Here is a 16558-nt window from a genome sequence, read left to right as displayed (position 1 = left end):
TGTCCAGGTATATTCTCAGGATTGTTGGATCATATGGTAATTCTACTTTTATTTTTCTGAGGAACCTCCATAGTGTTTTCCATAGTGGCTATACCAACTTATGTTCCCACCAACAGAGTAGGAGGATTCCCTTTTCTCTGCACCCTCTCCAGTATTTATTATTTGCAGACTTTTTAATGATGACCGTTCTGACCAAGTGAAGTACCTCATTGTAGTTTTGATTTGCAATTTTTAACCAACTGAGCTATCAGAGAAGTCCGATAATTAGCACCGCTGAGCATTTTTTCATGTGTCTACTGGCCATCTGTATGTCTTCTTTGGAGAAATGTTTATTAATGTCTTCTGCCCATTTATTGATTGGGCTGTTGGTTTTTTTTTATTGTTGTTGAGTTGTATGAGCTGTTTGTATATTTTGGAGATTAACCCTTTCTCTATTGTATCATTTGCAAGTATTTTCCCCCATTCTGTAGGTTGTCTTTTTGTTTTCTTTCTTTCTTTCTTTCTTTCTTTTTAAACAGTTTCCTTTTCTGTGGAAAAGCTTGTAAGTTTGATTAGGTCCAATTTGTTTATTTCTGTTTGTATTTCTGTTGCTTTGGGAGACTGACCTAAGAAAACATTGGTACAATTTATGTTAGAGAATGTTTTGCCTATGCTCTCCTCTAGGAGTTTTATGGTGTTATGTCCTATGATTAAGTCTTGAAGCCATTTTGAGTGTATTTTTATGAGTGGTATGAAGATGTGTTCTAACTTCATTGACTTACATGCAGCTGCTCAACTTGCCCAGCGTCACTTGCTAAAGAGACTGTCTTTCCCATTTTACATTCTTGCCTCTTTTGGTGATGATTAATTAAGATTCTTGGATATTCTAAAGACACTCTTGCTCAGTCTTTGCCACATTTTTAAGCCCATGTTCTCACACAGTGGTTTTTCAATGACACCTCCATGAATCTCTAAAACCCAAGAAGATTTTGAGTAATTTCACTTGTTATATTTGGGATCATGAAAATATGCACAATTATAGATTCATAGGTGTCCCCAGGGCAACTAAGTAGTTCCTCTCCCCACATCCGCTGACAATCCCCATAGCCCAATGCCACAGATGAAGAAAATGGCAAGAGATGACCTGCCTGAGATCCTATAGCTGGTTAGCTGCCTGCCCAAGATAAGAACACATGTTTCCTGTCTTCTAGTCAAGAACTTTATCCCCTATAATGTCCTACGTCCCTAAGAGTTCAAGTGAATCAGGAATGTGAGACGTACTTAGAGTTTTCAATTCTTCAAATTCTTTAAAGTGCTCAAAATATTTCCTTGGGGAGAGTTATTATGGGCCTCTTCTGGGAAATAAGCGCATGGTCTAGCCAAATGGTTCTTTAGTCAGAGAAAGAAATGTCAGCAGCGGAGAACGGAGCCCCAGCCAAAGCAATCTCAGTGTGCCTCTGAACAAAGGGATGCGGGAGTGAAGGAGAAGAAAAGAAAAGAAGATACCCGCGTCCACTTGAACTTGACGTCGGAAAAACTGATGAACACGCAGCCCAGAGCAGTACAAGCAGTCATTCTTAGACTTAACATTTTAAGAAGAAAACTAATCAGCCAAGTGAAATGAGAATTAGTAAATGCTTGGAAGTGCCTCAGGAATCTTTAGAAATTTAAGCAACACTCTATAATTAATACATATGGGATTCTTTTTTTTTTAAAAGAAAGGAAAAAGTACAGCCGTACAGGGTACTCACAAAGGAAGACAGAGGATTTCATCTTGAAAGAGAGAGAGAGTGATCTCTGTCTGAGAATATGAAAGAAGGTGGGCGCACGCTGAAGCATGCCTGAGCATTGCCAGGGACAGGAAAGGACAGCAGTCCCTGGAAGGAATGTGTGGGCAGAAGGATTAAGGAACTTTCAAGGCTTTTATAAAAGGATGGGAGAGAAAAAAAGCATTGGAGGCCCATTAGGAAGTCAGAAGAAAGGCAAATTTAATGATGCCCATGACATGATTGAGATCATGAACTGCATCATTAAATTCATCTTTTAAAAAGAAAAAAGAAAATACATCCCCAGGTATCTTTTTGTGTGGTGGGAGTAGAGCAGGGAAGATAGAAATCTGAATCTTTTTTTTTTTTTAATGGCTACCAGCAAACAAGCAAATTTTAAAACCAAATGAATTCAAAGCAAGTAAAACTAATCTACTACATGAGAAGTTGAGAGATGGATAAGCCTGGAGAGGAGAGATGGGAGGCTTCAGGGATACTGGCCACATTCTATTTCCACACCTGGGTGGTATTCCAGGGGTCGGGGCATGCTCTTTATGAAAATTCACTGGACTGGACACTGTGACCCATGTGCTTTTATGTATGTATTACACAGTAATAAAAGGTAAAAATAAAATAAAACGAGAGCTTTTAAAAAGGTAATTATTAAAATTATAGTGATGTGACATCTGAATCCAAGATAGGTGATAAGGTAATAGAATTATCAAGCAGCACATAGATATTTTAAAAAATCGTTAAGAGTGCTAAAACTTAATGGAATAGCAATCCATCAGGGTACAACCACATTTTACTTTGTGATCAATATATTCCTGTACCATTACAGGTATATGCATTTATGCATTTAAATTCTGTGATGGATAGTGCTCATTAATAGGAATCTTATATCCTATTTGAAATTAAATCACTGCTCTCTTTCTTTTTTAAAAGCAAATCCAAATTTCCATATATACAATTTGTTTAAATTGAAATGTATTCAAATTGGCAGAAAGGAATGAAATCATATAGCCATATGTGACTTTTAAGAAAAAGACTAGTCGATCAACCAAAAATAATTTGATTGCTAATTGTGTGACCAACCCTACTTACTCACTGAGGAGAAGTAAAAGATTTTGTTTCTGTTAAGAACAAGTAATCTAGTTGGAGAGAGAAGACTAATAAATATGAGTGGCCCAGAAATGCTACATTGTTCATTCAAAGCTCTCTCTAAGTGGTGATATGAAAGTAATAGTATGATTGCATGCTATTTTTTAAGTTTTTTTGATGTGGATTCCCTGGTGGCTCAGATGGTAAAGCGTCTGCCTGCAATGTGGGAGACCTGGGTTCGATCCCTGGGCCAGGAAGATCCCCTGGAGAAGGAAATGACAACCCACTCCAGTACTCTTGCCTAGAAAATTCAATGGATGGAGGAGCCTGGTGGGCTACAGTCCATGGGGTCACCAAGAGTCAGACAAGACTGAGCGACTTCACTTTCACTTTTCATTTTTAAAGTCTTCATTGAATTTGTTATGACATTGCTTCTATCTTATGTTTTGGATTTTTGGCTGCAAGGCATGTGGGATCTTAGTTCCCCAACCAGGGTTCAAACCTGTACCCCTGCAGTGAAAGGTGAAGTCTTAACCACTGGACCACCTGGGAAGTCCCTGACATGTATTATCTTAGAGTATGATTTGACTCTCTCCTTTCCTAAAAAAATGTTGAAATAAGAACTACTATGTTGACTGAAGTTAGTATAGACTATAAACTGAAGATTCATTTTGTAGGAATTATCTGAGGAGATCAAATTAGATGTCATTTTATGGAACAGATTCATTAAAATTTTCTAAGAATTTCTTTACAACAGTAAAGAATTGGAAAACATGCAGTTGTACCAATCCATAACATTTTCTGAAAGGCCTAGAATGTTTAAAAAGGAGGGAAGAGAGGAAGCAGAGAGACCCCTCAAGTTGAATGGCAGTACCACTGGAAATCAATTACCAACGTGATATGTAGGAAGAAACTGGTCAGGTCCAAGTGCTGAAAGCAACGTTGAGGTCAGAGTACACACCAAACTACACTAGGTTTGGGAAGATGACCTCACAGGAAATGGCAAAACAAATGACCAGAGTCTAGGTTTCTGTCTGCAGAGCAGCAAAAACTCCCATGTGGAGCAGGAAAAGCGTAGTCTCGAAGGATGAGCAATAATAGCTCATCTGAATGTCCACAGTTCAACCTTGTTTCCAACCACATCTATGAATGAATCAGAATTTTCCCTCGGTTGAGTTGACTTCTGGCTGAGTGCAATAGGCTGAATAAGGTTCCCACAAAAATATCTCTGTCCTAATCCCAGGAGCCTCTGTCTCTTGCCTTTTAGGGCAAAAGAGACTTTGCAGATGTAATTAACATAAGGTTTTTAATACAGGGAGATGAAAGGGCCCTCCAGGCTCCTCTGTCCATGGGATTTCCCAGGCAAGAATACTGGAGTGGGTTGCCATTTCCTCCTCCAGAGGATCTTCCCGACTCAAGGATCAAGTTTCCTGAAGCTCCTGCATTGGCAGCCAGATCCTTCTACCACTAAGACACCTAGGAAACCCGTTTTGCACCACTATGTCTATAGTAATATTTTATGGCAGCAATGGGAAACTAATACATAGAGTAAGATAATCAGTCTATTTAGACCTGATTTTCTCCAAGATGTCTCTCATGTTGGGCACTGGACTGGAGCATAGCACTTGCAGAGTGACAGGCAGTTCACAGAAAAGCAAGGTCTTCTTTTAGAGTATTTCTTATGCCATTTTCTTGTATTTTTATTCTATCGCATTTGTGGCTTTAGAAGCTCTGAGCTTGAATTTTAAACCCATAATGGAGCCCTTGGTATTATCAGCTCTGAATCATTATAGGAACCCACACCTTGAGCTGGATCCCTGAAATTCATGTCTATCAAGGCTATGATCCACCTTCAGAATGCATGCAGAGTGGTGCCCAAACTCCAGGAAAAAAAGAACTAGTCATCTGGCTAAAGAAAGATCATTAACAGTACACCTAATGGGCTTCCCAGGTGGCTCAGTGGTAAAGAATCTGCCTGCCAATGCAGGAGACGCGGGTTCAATCCCTGGGTCGGGAAGATCCCCCAGAGGAAGGAAATGGCAACCCACTCTAGTATTCTTGCCTGGGAAATGTCATGGACAGAGGAGCCTGGTGGGCTACAGTCCATGGTGTCACAAAAGAGTCAGACACAACTTAGCAACTGAACAACAACAGCCATGAAAATACTGGCATAAGAAGGACATTTGTCAACCTTTCTAAAAACTTAAGTGGAATGATAAGAAGTTAATACATTAAAAGAGAAAACTTGGTGCTTCAATGGGAAGGTTCAACATATATTTGTTGTCTAATCAAATCTTTATAGTAGGGATGGTCCTAAGGAGATGAGCAGTTTAATGTGGAGACAAGAAGTTCTTGAGTTACATGTGGGACTGATGCAAAAACAAATGCTTACCAAATGTTGTAAGCTTTATTCAACTCTTCTAGGCTTATCACTTCTTAAGTGTGTTAGAATTTGCCATATCCAGGCAAGGGTGACAACCTGTATTGACAACCACTGTCTAAATGATTTGCTTGTGGTTCATACGTGATTCGGTATTAGACTCCCTTGTGCTGGGTCCCACCAGGAAGAAGACCTTGCCCTCTCTACAGGTGAAGGACTCTTTCCAGCAGAGAAGCGGTGGGAAATCAGGAGACCTGGATTCCAGTCCTACTGTGACCTTGTGAAAGTGACTAATTGTCTCCACACTTGAGTGTCTTCTATGGCAAAAGTCCCTTCCTATCCTGAAATCCTGTTTCTTTACCCTTGGCCTAGAGAACATCACTGTCTATTAAACGGAATTTTCTCCTCTGTCAGGTTCTTCTGCCCCCAATATTTCAGGTCTTGGCTTGTACACAGTGAGGAGCAAGAGGCACCTCCTCTTGATCCTGTGGTTAAAAATCCTAAGTTCTCCAGGGTTGGAAACATTCTCTTCAACTAAATATTGTAACCTTGACATAACTGGATTTGCACTTAACTATAAACGCATACCACTGGCAAGACCTTGTGAAATAATTGACTTCCACTGACCTTGGGGCTGGCAGCACAACAACTCGTTTCTCATTATCATTCTGTGCCAGATAAGAGAATTTTCCTCCCATTCAGCTGATTTTCAGCCTTTGTTTGTTAGGTAGTGAGAGCTTTAAAACACTCAAAATTGTATGCCGTGATGTGAACTCTGGCAGCCAAATTAGAATATGGTTAAAAATGGTAAGCAGCAGCCATGGGGTCTTGACTTATCAAAGATCTTGACTTACAAAACTGATAAAAAATGTTTTTCAAGACACCTGGGGACCACGTGACAAAATAGGAAATTTTGATCAATCTTCAGGAAGTAGATATTAACTAGAACTTACCATCTTTTCTTACTCCTGCCCACATTATTATTATTCTCATCACAAATTAAAAGCAATACATCAACCCAAAATGTTTAATCCCCTTATTATTTACCCAAACTAATCAAAAGTAAGAATCCCAGTAAACTAAAGCTGCAGGACCTTGAAGGAGAGAATGGATGGGAATAAATAAACAGAAAGAGCTTAGTACAGGGTCTGATACATTTTAGATGCTCAGTAAAAATGGTAACTTATTAACAGCATAACATCTTGACTTTGCCATTTGTCTTTTTGTTAATTTATTTCAGAGCTATCACACACCAGTCTTGTTTTCTCTCTGCCTCTTGCTGCTTTGGAATTTGATGCTTAAATTTAATATTCACGATAGTGAAATTCCTCTACAAGTAATTAATTAACACATCCCATAGAATTAGTTATAATGGAATTTTAATGGCATCTCTGAAAATTGTACTATTACATTTAGAAATTAAAAATCAATTTTGAAAGGGGGTGGGTCAAATTAGAGTCATTTATGGAGTCAAGAGGTATATACTTTTACTCCAAAAGATATTGGTTTGTGGAAAATGTCATTTACCTTACAAAAGAAATTGTGTACTAACAAAAAATCAGGAAGCTTCAGGAAGCTATTCAGAAGTTGATACTCTGAGCTCTGAGTGAATTTTAATCCAGACTCTATAATAAACTTGATTTTATAGCATAGGAAACAATCATTTACCTTAGTTTTTTCATCTAGAAAATAAGAATTATGATTTAATACATGAGTAATAGTTTATAAAATTGTGGTAGACATATACAGTCCTGCAGAATTACTCCAAGATAAGATATAGGAAAAGACCCTGATGCTGGGAAAGATTGAAAGCAGGAGGAGAAGGGGACAACAGAGGATAAGATGGTTGGATGTCGTTACCGACTCAATGGACGTGAGTTTGAGCAAGCTCCGGGAGTTGGTGATGGACAGGGAAGCCTGGCGTACTTCAGTCCATGGGGTTGCAAAGAGTCGGACATGACTGAGCGACTGAACTGAACTGAAGGTACACTCTTTCTTAGCATAATGGTGTGAAGTCACTTCTGACTAAGAGCACAAATGTGGATGAAATGGTTTGTCCTGGTGTATGTGTGTACATGCCATGCTAAACTGATGCAGTCCTGTCCAACTCTGCTACCCTACGAACTATAGCCCACCAGGCTCCTCTGTCCATTGGATTCTCCAGGCAAGAATACTGGAGTGGGTTGCCATGCCCTCCTCCAGGGGATCATCCCCACCCAGGGATCGAACTCTCATTACCTGTGGCTCCTGCAGCCCCCTGGTGCTTGCATCGCTGTGGTTTTGTAATATTATGATTGCCCCAGGTGGGGTACTCCCACTTGTTTTGAGTAGATAAAGTTCAGGGGCCATAAAGAGAAGGAATCATGGTTATGGGAGGAAAATAATCTGAACCTGCACTTTACCATCCCAGCTGATAAAATTCACCTCTATTCAAATTTGAAAGAGTACATATTTCAAAAATATTTACTGGCTGATTACAAAGTTGTAACGGTAATGATGCCAAATCAAATTGGATAAATGTTGCCTGGTAAACAGAAGCCCCTCCGTCAATGTTTATTCAATTAAACCTGAGCATAAATGATTATGAGTTATTTTGGAAATTAAAAATTCCTTGAAATAGTAGCTATCGAAAATATAAGAGCCAAGTATTATTCAGGAAAAATTAAAGATGAAATGATTAGATTCCCAGTCAAAGGCTCATCTTATAGGGGTTTTCTTAGAAATGTTTAGTTGATGAAAGACTTTGGATTTTTAAATGATCTTTTGAATGCATTTTTCTAACTTTTAGCTTGTTTTGTGTTTTCACATTTTGGCTTTTTGTAAGTGAAAGTTGCTCAGTTGTGTCCACTCTTTGAGACCCCATGGACTATACAGTCCATGGAATTCTCCAGGTCAGAATACTGGAGTGGCTAGCCGTTCCCTTCTCCAGGGGTTCTTCCCAACCCAGGGTTTGAACCCAGGTCTCCTGCATTGCAGGCAGATTCTTTACCATCTGAGCCACAAGGGAAGCCTAGTGGCTATTTGGCCCTTTATCAACAAATATTTATAGAGTGATTACCAAGTTTCAGACACTATTCGAAGCCCTGGGGAAGCAGAAGTGAACAAAAGAGGAGAAAGATCATAGCTTCATGAAACTTATGTTGCAGTAGGGGTTACAAAGGTGAAAATGACATAGTATCTCAAACATTATATGGAGATAAACAAGCACACAAAAAATAAAGGAAACATATTTAATCTTACAGTACAGGACCTTGAAAAGTACAGTAGTCAGTGCAATAGCTGGCACCCAGGGACTGGCATCAAGGGAACAGGCAAGAAGAGTTACAGACTGGAGAAGGGAGAGGAGGTGGGAGATGGTAGAGCTGAAGGGTCATCAGCAGTGGGAGATGGAGGTTACGCTGCAATTTCACTCATGCCTGACATTGATGAAATGCACGTTTGCATCTTTGAAAGTTTGCAGCTTGAAGGTTCATATGGAGGGGACTTACTGTAATTCAACTCCATTCTGACATTCTCTAACCTGGAGATAATGTCAGATTTCACAGATCTAAGGCTCAGTCCAACTGTAAGGCTGCCTGCCCCCTGCTCCACCACACCCGCTTCAGATGTCAATCACAAGTTCAATTTGTCACCTGTGCTTCTGATTCATTGGCTACAGGTCAGAGGTTTCCATGAATGACACCCTCATTGGGTTTGATTAATTTGCTAGAGTGGCTCATAGAACTGTACTTGTATCCGTCTGCTATCATTTGTTCTTATTTTGTACCACTGCCATTTTTTGTGTTTGTTTTTTATGTGTTATCTGTATGAAAAGTGTTATAAACCTATTACATACAGTGCTATATAGCTGATTGTATTAGTTGGGCACCTAGGCTAACTTTGTTGAAGCTAATAAACAAATTGGACTTATGAACATGCTCTTGGAACAGAACTTATCTGTGTGTAGGGGCTTACTATTAGGACAACCAGCTGGTGTCAGAGAACTGCTTGATGGTGTGGAAAACCCTCCACACCTTGCAATCAGCAATTTGAATTTCAGTAGTCCATTGATGGTGCTGTCAACTGCTGATCAGTTATTCTATTTGGAATCACGTTGTCATGCTCTGGTTTCAACAATCCTCCACTTGTGGGGCTTTGCTTACAATTTTGTCAATCTCTTCTTTGACTTCATGTGGACTCTTTTTTTAACTCACTTTCTAATGTGAAAGTGACGTAAAGTTGCTCAGTCGTGTCTGACTCTTTGCAACACCATGGATTGTAGCCTATCAGGCTTCTCCATCCATGGATTTTCCAGGCAAGAGTACTGAACTTCCTAATGTAAATAACCCTAAATCTCTGTTTTCAGCTCTCTCCCAGGTTTGCATTGCATGCTCTCAAATGGTGGCTTTATTCATTTCCAAGACTTAAACTTCAAATCTATCCCTGAATTGATTCCTCGGTTCCATGTGTAATTTTCATTACTGTAATCTTTTCAATATTTGAGCTATGATGTAATAAGCACCACGTTGCTGAGTAACCCAGAGAAAGTCACACCTCTGACACAATCTCTCATTTATGAGATGAAAAAGTTTATCTTTCTGGTTTCACATGTATGTTGTCAGTCAAGGTTCTTGGCTGGAAAAGGAAATTTGAGCAGAGAGTAAATTGTTAGAGGCTATTTGTGAGCTTTAGAATTGGTAGTAAGGCTGGGGAGATGGACTTGAGGACTGGAATAGGACACCTCTAGGAGTTTCCATGCGGAGAAGGAAATGGCAACCCACTCGAGTATTCTTGCCTGGAGAATCCCAGGGACAGAGGAGCCTGGTGGGCTGCCGTCTATGGGGTCGCACAGGGTCGGACACGACTGAAGCGACTTAGCAGCAGCAGCAGCAGCAGGAGTTTACAGATCAGTCCAACTAAAGGAAAAGCCTCCAGACATTGCAGCCATGACCTTGGACACTGTGACTTCCACCGCCATGACTGTGCCCCACATGAGATGAACTAACTCTACCTGGTCACCACCTGAGTATCACACACAGTATTCAGTCTCCAGTTGGCACTGTTGACTGATCCTGGGTCACATTGCCCGTGCCCTGGGAGCAGGCAGAGGAAAGATCTAGCTGACCCAGTACACAAAGATTTCCACCACACTAGAATGGGGATTGGATGTGGGACAGCAAACCCCTCTCCCAGTAAGAAATGTTTACCCTAGATTTCTCCCAGCTACCTCAAACACGAAACATTGAAAGCAGGACACTGTCTGTTACCCAGGCAACTTGTGCCTGAAACATCTACCTCACATCCTCAGGATAAGGAATCTTGCTTCACAAGGCATTATTTTCATAGTTGTTTGATCTTATTCAGTTGTTGCTGTCAGATTGCTACATTTTAATCAGTTCTTTCTTTTCTTTTCCAGCTCTGGCACATAGATTTTGTTAGGAAGTCATTAATGAAGGAATGATTTAGGGACTCAAAGCAACACAAAGCAAATCTCAAGGCAGAGTTTTATTGATCCAGGCCAAAATAATCTTGACTTGAATTCTTGCCCTTTAATGTGATTTTTTCTTGACTGTTTCTCCCTTGTGATTTTCAATGAGCTTCAATTACCAAGTAATGCTTTCTCAACCCCTGGAACACGAACGACAGACCGCAGAACCTGGTGACGCAGGGCTTGCCTTCTTTTAGAAAAGGAGAGCGTATGGAGGCAATGCTTCTTCTGGTTTTTTCTCCTTTTACTGTGAAGCAGATCACCACATTCTCAACACTTAGAGTAAACATCATCTTTTGAAAGTATATTTCATTCAAATATTTTAACATTTTCATATGTTGATGACAGAAGTAGTAGTGTAGTGTTAGCCGCTCAGTCGTGTCCAACTCTTTGCGGCCCTGTGGACTGTAGCCCACCAGGCTCCTCTGTCCATGGAACTCTCCAGGCAAGAATACTGGAGTGGGTTGCCATTCCTTTCTTCCGGGGACCTTCCCAACCCAGGGATTGAGCCTGGGTCTCCTGCATTGCAGGCAAATGCTTTACCATCTGAGCCAGCAGAAGCTATGAGCTGATGAGGGAAACATCACAATAAATTAAGCCTGATTGGTACCTATGGAAGTCTACAGATGAAGAGGAAGTGAAGCTGTGTCCTTGTTCCAAGAAACATACTTTCCTTTGCTTTTTTAATTTTTAAAACATTTTTTAAAAATTGAAGTGTAGTTAGTTTTGGAGAAGGAAATGACAACCCACTCCAGTATTCTTATGTGGAAAATCCCATGGACAGAGGAGCCTGGCGGGCTACAGTTCATGGGGTTGCAAAGAGTTGGACACAACTAAGCAACTGAGCATGCACATGCATAGTTTACAATAAAAAATATTTGCTGAGTCAATTTCTGGTAATTTCATGAAAAGTATAGTTTTTTCAAGACAGGGAAGTTGAAGACAGTCAGTACAACCCAGATATAAGACATGAATATTTCCAACAAATCTCTGATTTAAAAATCACAATTATAGGCTTGGTTTTCACAATGTCATTAAATAAGGGCTGTTGACACATGTTTATTCTATATAGAGTATATGTGCTTCTCCTAAATATAATTAACTTGAGATTTAAAAAGAGACATATTTTCCTTTGCTTTTGATTGTGAGATGAGACTCAGAATGTCCCCAGCATTCATGAAACAATAAAGGAGATAACATGATGTTATTTGAACATCTATAAATATCCACAGAGGATAATAAATGCCTTCACTACCTCTAAGCCCACATATTATGTTGAATTTTCAGTGTCTAGTAGTTATCCCTGATGCACTTTTTAGGGTTTTAAAACTTGGGATCTGATTATATACGCCTGGGCTCTTCACTGAATTGCCTATTTGGAAAAGCAAACCACCCACCATATTTAAAATTAGAACCTACCTCTACCACCTAGGCATTCCTAAACTGCTGACCCAGCTCTGGTTTTCTTTTTTTTCTATAGCAACTTATAGCCTTCTAAAATACTATATGAAGCAACTTTATGTTGTTTATTGCTTATTTTCTAGCTTTTTCTGTTAAAGATTAAGCTCTGTGAGGACAGGAGACTTTATCTGTTTGATTCATCTATGTCTTAATAATTCCATACAGTAACTGGGCATATTCTAGGCATGTAATTAACATCTATAGAATGAATGAACCGTGTCTACATGGCATTGAGTCTAGCTGTCATGCCTGAGGCTTGTGTCTCTGATGTGTCTCTTTATTATGCCCAATTCCAGATCTGTAGTCCTTCCCCCCCTTAAAAATCTGCTTTTCCAAAGGATTGAAAACTCACTCATAGCAAGATTTGAAAGACTCCTCACAGTTTAAAGCACTCCTATTTCCTGTAGTAACTGCATTTTAAGAAGGATCATACTTATCAAATCAAAGTGATACAATTTTTCTTGAGACTTTTTTTGTTCAGAGCAGTTTTAAGTTCACAGCAAAAAATGAGAGGAAGGTACAGAGATTTCTTATATGCCTCCTCTGCTCACACATGGATAACCTCCCTCATTGTCAGCATCCTTCACCAGAATGATACATTTGTTATAACTAATGAACCGTCACTGATACTTCATTATCACCTGAAGCTCACAGATTACATTAGGGTTCACTCTTGGTGTTGTAAGTTCTATGGGTTTGGATAAATGTATAATAACATGCATCCATCATTATGGTATCATTTGGAAGAGTTTCACTGTCCTAAAAATACTCTGTGCTCTATCTGGCCACTCCTCACCCTCCACAACCTCCGGCAATTACTGATCTTTTTCCTGTATCTGTAGTTTTTGCCTTTCGCAGTATGTCAAATAATTGGAATCATACACTGTGTAGCCTTTTCAGATTGGCTTCTTTACTTCAGTTCAGTTCAGTTCAGTCACTCAGTCGTGTCCGACTCTTTGTGACCCCATGAACCGCAGCACGCCAGGCCTCCCTGTCTATCACCAACTCCCAGAGTTTACTCAAACCCATGTCCATCGAGTCGGTGATGCCATCCAACCATCTCATCCTCTGTCGTCCCCTTCTCCTCCTGCCCCCAATCCCTCCCAGCATCAGGGTCTTTTCCAATGAGTCAACTCTTCGCATGAGGTGGCCAAAGTATTGGAGTTTCAGCTTCAGCATCAGCCCTTCCAGTGAACACCCAGGACTGATCTCCTTTAGGATGGACTGGTTGGATCTCCTTGCAGTCCAAGGGACTCTCAAGAGTCTTCTCCAACAACACAGTTCAAAAGCATCAAATCTTCAGTGCTCAGCTTTCTCCATAGTCCAACTCTCACATCCATACATGACCACTGGAAAAACCATAGCCTTGACCAGATGGATCTTTGTTGGCAAAGTAATGTATCTGCTTTTTAATATGCTATCTAGGTTGGTCATAACTTTCCTTCCAAAGAGTAAGCATCTTTACTTCTTTACTTAGTAATATGCATTTACGTTTCTTCCATGTCTTTTCATGGCTTGATAGCTCATTTCTTTTTAGTGCTGAATAATATTTCATTGCCTGGATGTACCACAGTTTATTTATTCATTTACCTACTGAAGGGCATCTTGATCGCTTCTTAGTTTTGGCAGCTATGAATCAAACTGCTATAAACATCCATGTGCAGCTTCTGTGTGGACATAAGTTTTCAGCTTCTTTGGGCAAATACCAAGTAGCACAACTGCTGGATCAATGGTAATAGAATATTTAGTTTTCTAGGAAACCACCAATGTGGCCTCCAAAATGGCAGTACCATTTTGCATTCCCACCAGTGATGTATGAGAATCTCAGTTGCCCTCATCTTCACCAGCATTTGATGTTGTAGGAATACAATTTTAATCACAAAATTTTTACCACACCTTTTTAATGTGCATGGCTTATGTAGTCTATCAGGGGTAACTTTGGTTTGAAGAGGAAGAGACTCTTGGATCATTACATAGAATTCCTAATTTATGCATTTGTTGTGAACAGAGAGTTGTGCCCTTTTTTTCAAGATTTTACTGAAAACTATGTGCTATGTAGAAACAAAATGAGTGTAAATCACAGTCTAATCACAAGATGCTTGGTATTTTCACCCACTGCTCTAGAAGACCTGGCTTCACCATCTTAATGTGCATTGCTTTAGTTTTACTTTTTAAAAAAGAAATCTATAAATCATCACCACCATCATCACCATCACCATCATCCCCAGCATCATCACCATCATCAGCGTCATCACCATCACCAGCATCATCACCATCACCAGCGTCACCATCACCAGCGTCACCATCACCAGCGTCACCATCACCAGCGTCATCACCATCACCAGAGTCATCACCATCACCAGCGTCATCACCATCACCAGAGTCATCACCATCACCAGCGTCATCCCCATCACCATCATCAGCATCATTACCACCATCTCATCAGCACCATCCTTATCAACACCGTTCTCATCATCACCATCCCTCTCACCATCACCACATCCCATGAAGTTTGATATTACATTATTTTCAATTTCTTAACCAAACAGTAAAACTGTAGTGTTTTGAAGGTCATAACTGGAAACCACAACTCTGGAACCGAGTCAATAAATGATCTATAGTTGTTTTGATTCACCTAATTAAAAATATCTTTTCAAGATCTTTCTTCTTTTCTTCTTGCCAACTTATACTATTCTGCAGGCTCTTAGCCTCAAGCAGAGATTCTTTGGGGCAACCTGGTTTCTTGCAACCATTTGGCCTTGTCTACTGAAGGGGAATTAGGAAGAATGTGACTGGCTGGGCCCCTGATGCGGAGGAAAGCAGGGGGGCTGAGGGAAACATGATATGACTGCACTATTGTTTTCTAGGCTAATCTCATTATAAATTTTAAGAAGAAGTTTAGTCATTTGAGATGTCTCTTCTACCTTTACACTTGATTTATTGTTTGACTGGTCATTAGAAGTTAAAAATCTTTTTTTCTCATGATTTTGAAGTCATTTATTCTTTGTTTTCTATCCCTGTATTTGACCTGTTTTCCTTTTCTTTCGTTTCTTTTCTCTTTCTCTCTCTCTCTCTCTCTCTCTCTCTTTGGCCATTCCTTGGGGCACGCAGGATCTTAGTTCTCCAACTAGGGATGGAGCCTATGTTCGCTATGGTAAAGTCAGAGACTTAACCACTGGATGGCCCTGGAAGTCCTTTTCTTTCTTTTAAATCTCGAAGCTTTTAGATAATTTTTTTCATCTTTAGTGGGCTGGAATTCCTAATTAATGAGTCTTTATGTAGGTGTCTTTTCAAAACAAAGCTCTTTTGGCAACACATTTGAAGAGCCCTTTCAAAACTAGAGTCCTGAATCCTTCAGTTTGCGAAATTTTTCTTTCATAATTTTTAATGAAATTTACCATAAAGTGACTGGGCAGAGATTAAAGCTGTTAGCTGAGGAACTCCCAAAATGTCAGCATGTAGCTGAAGTCTTTGTTCTGGATCATTCAGTGTCTCAAGAGATGAATCTTCATTTTTTACTCATAGGCTGAACTATTCAGACTGGCTATTGATTTTCTGTCTGAGCCCAGAGACGGATAGGGGTATCATCATTCAAATTGCAGGCTTTTGTTTTCTCTTTTGTTTTCTCTCTAGCCATACCTGCAGTCCTGGAGCCCTGATCTTATCTTATTAATGTTTTCCAGGAGGAACCCTCTGGTCTCCTGTAGAGGTAATCACCTGGCTGTGGGTGGGACAGCACACCTGAGTCTCACTGGCTGGCTGTTGACTTCAATAAGCCCTGTTTCTGGGTCTGTACTTCATCTCTACCTTCACTCGTGATTCCGAGCCTTTCTGAGCTCTGCCTGCAAATTGATATATCGTAAGTATTTAGCTCGAAGCTCAAAGCTTCGAAGCTTCCTCCCTTCTACTAGGTCAGGTACCACTCCTTCATGGTTCTCTGTGTTCCAAAAATTTACTAAGATCTTTCATGTGCTCTACCATTTTCTTTGACCTTGTGAAATAAATTTTTTTTTCACTATCCTGTTAATGGGGTTCAGAAGAGAATTCAAATTAAGAGACGATCTGCCATGCTTAACTAGAACTCCTATCAGTACTTTTCAAAATGCTCCCTCTTGAAAACCCAGGACTCTACTTCAGTCCTGTTGGCTGGAGAGAGGGGGAAGTTGGCGAGGCAATGAATCTCTGGTGATTTCCAACCAGCTTAGTGCTGGTTCATCAGTGTTATACCCTGAGTTCCAGGCAAGGTGTCTTTGAACAGAAAGTTCTGCGAGGAAAAGTTTTTTTGGAGATTGCAAGTGTAGAAGTAATCTTTAATGCAAATTTCTGATGTTCATATTTGAGGACTATATAATTCACTTATTCATTCAATAAACAGGTATTGTGCTTCTGTTCTATGCCAGACAT

General features: G+C 40.0%; 1 long non-coding RNA gene across 2 annotated transcripts in view; it reads left to right on the top strand.

Annotated features, from left to right (window-relative positions):
* Window positions 1-16558, top strand: part of LOC122447609 — a 131181-nt gene that overhangs the window by 96613 nt on the left and 18010 nt on the right. For both annotated transcript variants that reach the window (XR_006271304.1, XR_006271305.1), the window contains exon 5: window positions 15838-16013. This is a non-coding gene — a long non-coding RNA (uncharacterized LOC122447609). The remainder of the gene's footprint in view (window positions 1-15837; window positions 16014-16558) is intronic.

The sequence above is a fragment of the Cervus canadensis genome, chromosome 9 (assembly GCF_019320065.1).
Source record: "Cervus canadensis isolate Bull #8, Minnesota chromosome 9, ASM1932006v1, whole genome shotgun sequence".
Lineage (NCBI taxonomy): Eukaryota > Metazoa > Chordata > Mammalia > Artiodactyla > Cervidae > Cervus > Cervus canadensis.
Note: the sequence above shows the minus strand (reverse complement) of the source record. Positions and strands in the feature narration are given on the sequence as shown.